Source organism: Pagrus pagrus (assembly GCF_965226575.1).
Source record: "Pagrus pagrus genome assembly, chromosome: 16".
NCBI lineage: Eukaryota > Metazoa > Chordata > Actinopteri > Spariformes > Sparidae > Pagrus > Pagrus pagrus.
The window spans coordinates 1,045,931-1,051,930 of NC_140200.1; the positions used below are offsets into that span (position 1 = coordinate 1,045,931).

The 6,000-nt window shown below is 42.5% G+C and overlaps 1 protein-coding gene across 1 annotated transcript in view; it reads right to left on the bottom strand.

Annotated features, from left to right (window-relative positions):
* Positions 1-5,555, bottom strand: part of LOC311271337 (uncharacterized protein) — a gene marked incomplete at its 3' end in the record, with an annotated part of 304,448 nt that extends 298,893 nt beyond the window's left edge. Inside the window, exon 1 of the mRNA XM_084376952.1 lies at positions 5,117-5,555. The remainder of the gene's footprint in view (positions 1-5,116) is intronic.
* Between the last annotated feature and the right edge of the window lie 445 nt (positions 5,556-6,000).

Below are 6,000 nucleotides of genomic sequence, written 5' to 3' on the forward strand. Positions count from 1 at the left end.
TTTAGCGCTGAGAGCGCTCAAAAACTCATTTAAAATAATCATTCGTTGTTCTAAAGATGTTCTAAATCATCATGTAGCTTCAGGGACTGGAGGTGCCTGCATTTTCTCTTTACCATCGTAACATGTTGCTAAACTGTTGCACGGAGGATGCTAGCTAGAGGTCATGTGATCACGTAGGCCCACTAGTCGTGTGACTGAGGCCCTGTCCACACGTTTTTCCAAGGAAACCAGAATCGTTTGTGTGGACCGATAATGAGGTCAAACTGCTGCTGGGACTCACACTCGACTACAAGGCAAGTAACTTACAAGAAACACAAACACAAGCATGTAGTCTGCCATTGTTGTTGTTGTTGTTGTTGTTGTTATGAGATGTCGCAGAGTTCAGAGGTCGAAGGCAAGAGGTCGAGGGGTGGGGCAAATCCAGCCATGCTGTAGAGAGCATTGCTGCACCGTGTATTCAGGGGCAGACTTACCATTAGGCAAAACTAGGCGGTTGCCTAGGGCCCCAAGTTCCTGAGGGCCCCATAAAAATCCTCATACACTTATGGTTAATACAGTTATTACTTATTTGCGCACATTAATTATGTTTTTGATTAAAATCCAATCGCTAAAATTCAGCAGAATGCTAATCGTATTATGTGTGTGTCAGGCCCCCCCTTCAGTCTCTACTACATTGGATCAGTCCATCTTACTGCACATGTGCAGAACGGATCCAGGAAGACAGCAGCAAAACGAAAACAAACGGCGCGAAGTGGCGAGAGAAGAAGAGGAGAGTGTAGAAGAGAAAAGTAAAGAAAAGAGACAGAAGAAGCTGCCCCAGCCGAGCTGACAAGAGGAGAGAGAAGGAGGAAACAGAAAGCTGATCTCAAGTTACAGAAAGTGACGACTGGCAGCAGCAGCAGCAGTAACTACACTGGCTGCATGAGATACGCCTCTTGTTTTTACATTTTGAACCTCTAAATATTTTCTATTATTTTTCATATGCAAATATTAGCAATTTAGCTCAATAGCTTCCAGGTAATGCGATCAACAGACTCAAAATCATGTTGGGATCATGTAACTACACTGGCTGCATGAGATACACCTCTTGTTTTTACATTTTGAACCTCTAAATATTTTTTATTGATTTTTATTAATTTTTTATAATTTTTTACATGCAAATATTAGCATTTTAGCTCAATAGCTTCCAGGTAATGTGATCAACTGACTCAAAGTCATGTTGGGATCATGTAACTACACTGGCTGCATGAGATACACCTCTTGTTTTTACGTTTTACATCTGTTCATAATTTTTTATTAATTTTTAGGCTATATGTAAATATTAGCATTTTAGCTCAATAGCTTCTCAATAGCTTTAAACACAGTATCTCTGCTTTAAATATCCCACATTTTTATTTTGAAAACAGGAAGTCGGTACACGCTGTAGCCGTCTTCGCTGTGTGTTTACTGTAAAGTCTGTAATACGGGTGCACTTGAAATGTTGGAGTGGCTGCGAATGTCGAATATCCAACTTAAAACTAACTTCACTGAAGTCTTGTCATGATGTATTTTCCAGCTGGCCCAAGACGATTTTTTAAGAAGTCGCCCCACAAAGGAAGACTCTTTCAGTTTATCACAAATATCAGCATTAAATCATCATTTTGAGGGTACATGGTTTTCACTGGGCAGGAAGGGTTTGAAATATGTAACCAGCAACGTAAATGATGTACAGTAGTGGAGTAGAAAGTGCAGTATTTGCCTCTGAGATACAGCGGAGCAGACAAAACTGAAGTTGCATGAAATCCTAAAATGTCTACGTCAGCACTTGAGTAAATATACTTACACTTCACCACTGGGTCAGAGCCTGATACTGTGTTTGTGTGTTTGTTTTCAGAATGAGGGAGAGAGACAACGTGAAAAAGGGACAGGAAGAGAGGGACAACAGGTAAAACACATAATACATGTGTATTCTGTTAAAATGTATCTATCTGTATAATTGACCTGTTGTTTTGTGTGTTGTCTTCTCATTTCAGAGGGCCCCATGCCTGCCTTTGCCTTGGGCCCCAAATTTCTTAAATCCGCCACTGCGTGTATTAAGTGGCTGTGAGGAGTTTCTGCGTGCGTTTCAATATTTTAGGCAAAGTAATTTAAATACTCGATATTGGAAATTTGCACATCGTCAAAACAACAATGACCATATTATCGCAAACGACATATATCGCCCACCCCTACTGATAACAGCCATGGTTGTGTACTAAAAACTTGTGCTAATTAGCTGGTCGATGTTATTACCAACATTTTTCAACATCTCCCTCTCACAAGAGACTGTTCCCACCTGCTTTAAGACACCCACCATTGTTCCTGTACCTAAAAAGTCTGCAGTGATGAGGCTGACTGACTACCGCCCCCTGCCAGCTGATGATAGTAGAGCGAAGTGCTCGCGCTGGGGCGTGTGGTCTGACCAGTGTTTAGAGGGAGATGGGTGCAGTTCCGTTGACGGCCTTGAAGGCCAGCACCTTCGTCTTTAATCGATGTGGGCTGCAACAGGAAGCCAGTGGAGGTCACAGAGGAAGGGGGTCACATGGGAGAATTTGGGTAGATTGAAAACGAGGCGCAGTCGCAGAGGCTGGGAGTCCAGCCAAGAGCGAGTTGCAGTAGTGCAATTCATCGTCAACACTCCACCATAAAGAATATTTTTTCTTGTGTTGCATAAAGGGACTTTAACTTGCATTTCATTGCACAATCGTTTTGCCTGTACTGGATCACCAAAGCAGGTAAATGCTGCAGATTTACAGGGGCCCCAAAGGAGACAAGGTCACTGTGTCGGTTGCATTGTGGTAATTTTATGACTGGTAAAATTTGTTTGCAAATTTGCACCACTTAAGTGCAACATGGATTGTCAGCTTTGTATTATTGTGTCTTAGGGTTTGCGACAGTATGACATTTTTATATGATGATCTCAGAAGGGATCACAATTTCAGGGTATATAGCACCACACAATAACTGAAAGACTGTATACTTTAATAACCAGTTCTGCTTAGGAGGATGACTGGACCATAGAACCTCTGATTGGTGTGCACATTCAAACACAAGGATCCAGGAGCCACTGAACCATTTATTGAGTGTGGAATGGTTGATCAGATGGATGGATGGGTGATAGGATGAGGGGATGGATGATTTTTAGTGTGGGAACATGGTCTTGAAGAAAAGAACAAAAGGACTATATGAGGGCACACCTGGCTCTTATAAGCTCTCCTTCTCATAATATATCAGACTGTGGTCCTTTGTCCGTCTGCTCATCACTGAGTCCAAGACCATCATTTAACAGATCTCGGCTGTTTCATTGTTCTATAGAGGTTATTTGGGCATTTTGTTGAAAGTAACTAAAAAGTCATGTAATGAAGTACTAATGTAATAATTGACACATTATTTTATTTGACCCAGAGTGTTTAACTGCTGCTAACTCTTCATCCACGTATGTTGTTCACACACACTCACATGTACATACTGTAGCCGGGTGGAACTGACGCAGGTGTGTGGTCTAGTCGGACCTGTGAATCAGTACGGATGGGTTGATTACGAGATAAAAGGCACCTGTTGGCAACCTGTGCGGATATTTCTGTGCTTTGTGTTTTCCGCGGAGGGCTGGCATGCTGCCCGCTGTGTGCTCCGTGGGGGAAGAAAGTAGCTGACTGGGGCGGCGCTGAGTCTCGCTTTGGTGAGCAGAAGTTAACTGTGCGCGATAACGTTGTGGCGTCCTGGTTGTGCTTCATAAGATTTTAATGAATTAATCTGTTCTTAGAAAGTCCCAGCGTCGGGGGGGCGTCTTGCCTTTGTGTGTCAGGTTGCGTGGGCAGATCGTCAGTATCATGACTGTATCATTGGTGGGTTTAATATATTAATTATATTTTCTATTGTGTTTTTTTTCAAACATGTTATTTTGTTTGGGATTAATGATGTTTGGTTTGGCGTTAGTGAGCCACGGCCTTGGTGGTATTTATTTTTGTTTGCTGTTTTAACTTAAGTATTATTCTTTTCTTTTGTATCAGTCCCACTTGTACTGGGTGAAGGAAAACGGGAACCGACCTGTTTCTTTTTGAATAAAGGATTTACATTTGCAAACTTATGCTGGCGTTTGTCTATATCTACGTAATATATCACTTTAAAATGAAGCTAAGGTTGAAAGTTACTTGCCCAACCCTGCTACAGAACATAACAACAATATAATATACTATAAAGTCATGTTATGTCTAAAATACAAGACTTATAAGAAGCTACTTCACGTTCACATCGTTTTTTTGTTGAGCTGGACTATTGTTTGCAGGAATGGAGGACATTAAAGCTTTTCTAAGACTAACGCTCATGTGCTTATCAGCTGTGAGAGGATGCGTCCACAGATAGTCACAAAACCACAGCAGAGTTCAACTTCCTCATTCCGAGTGTAGATGAACATCTCGTTTGTTGGTCTACGTGATGCCTGATACGAGAACAGTTACCACACGTCAGCTCTTCAGACATGAGCTGTGTAAATGTGAGATAAAGTGTGCGTCAGTGCTGGTAAGATGAATATGCAGGGACATTGGGACATGAGTGAATATATACACGCGTGGATAGCACAATAAAAACCAAACAAAAATGTGATGCATTATCTTATTATCGTATATATTGGACAGATAAATTATCGGCCCAATAATGGAAGATTTACATTATCGGTTATCAGCAGATGATGATACAAAGACAGAGTGCAGCACCTGCACACAGCAGGTGGTGGTGCCACCTTCACAGCTGTTTTATGAATAATAACAACAGGAGGGTTTAAAGTCTGATCACAGCTGGAATATCAAATAAAACATCTTCGCTCTCTATGAGCATAAAATGTTGGTTTTCATTATCGGTATCAACCATGAGAGTGAGGTAATTATCGGTTATGAAAGAAATCCATATCGTGCATCCGTAGAAAATTTAAATTGAGATGTTGCAGAACAAACAGTGAAGTGAAACACTTAAACCTCCCTGACTCATTCTGATGAGTGTATTCTGAAGTCTTGCACCTTTAACATTGAAAACAGCTCAGTCAGCTCGCATTATAACACACCTGTGTGAAAACACACCGAGGGACAACATGTCCAACACTCACCTGCTGAACTCACCTCAGGCTACAGACTCTGCAGCCTCGTTCCCTCCTCGTCTGCTCACAACACTCAGAAACCTGATCAGAAGGTTCCGGATGCTGAACTCTTCATCGTCTCAGTCAACGATTAAAATCCTCTCGCTGACTTTTTACCGAGTGTTTCAAAAACATTCGCAAAGTTTGAGCACGATGATCCGAAACGATCAGATAAACGTGTCGTCGCACCGCCGCAGCTGCGCAGTGAACACCAACATGGCGGCCCGCTGCAGACCGCTCAGCTCTCCGTACAAACCGCTTCTGCTCCGGCTTCACACTGAAGCACAGTCGGTACTACACGACTGACAAGCGCGATGTCATGCTGCAGCTGTCACATACTTAAACAGAGGCCGTAGCGACCGCTGGTTAAACCTGGCGAGCTAACAGGAGCTAACAGGAGCTAACACGAGCTAACACGAGCTAACACCTCCGTTGACTTCTATGTGAAGCAGCTTAGCAGCTAGCCAGCTAGCTAGCTCTGTCGATGTGTGTGGCGGTGTGTGCTCAGGTGAAATAACATGTTCACAGTGTGTATTGAAAAGTTAAAGTGATGAACTGATCATAATACTTAGTTATATGACGTGTTTTCAATAAAGTTTAACGTCTCTGTCTGACCAGGCCACGCCCCTTCCGGTTTCCCTCATGGAGCCTTATTTTGAAAATCTGTGTCTGGCAGTGAGAGCGGATGTACTGGTCCCATCTGGATCATCTCACACACGATGTTTGTCAGTTTGTTGTGTTAAAGTCAAACCTTGTGTAGTTTTGTGTTAAAGCGCTCAGTGAACTACATCGTCTCATCAGCACCAGAACCAACACCAACATGGACCCAGCTGGGCTCAGGAAAGCTCGTAAAC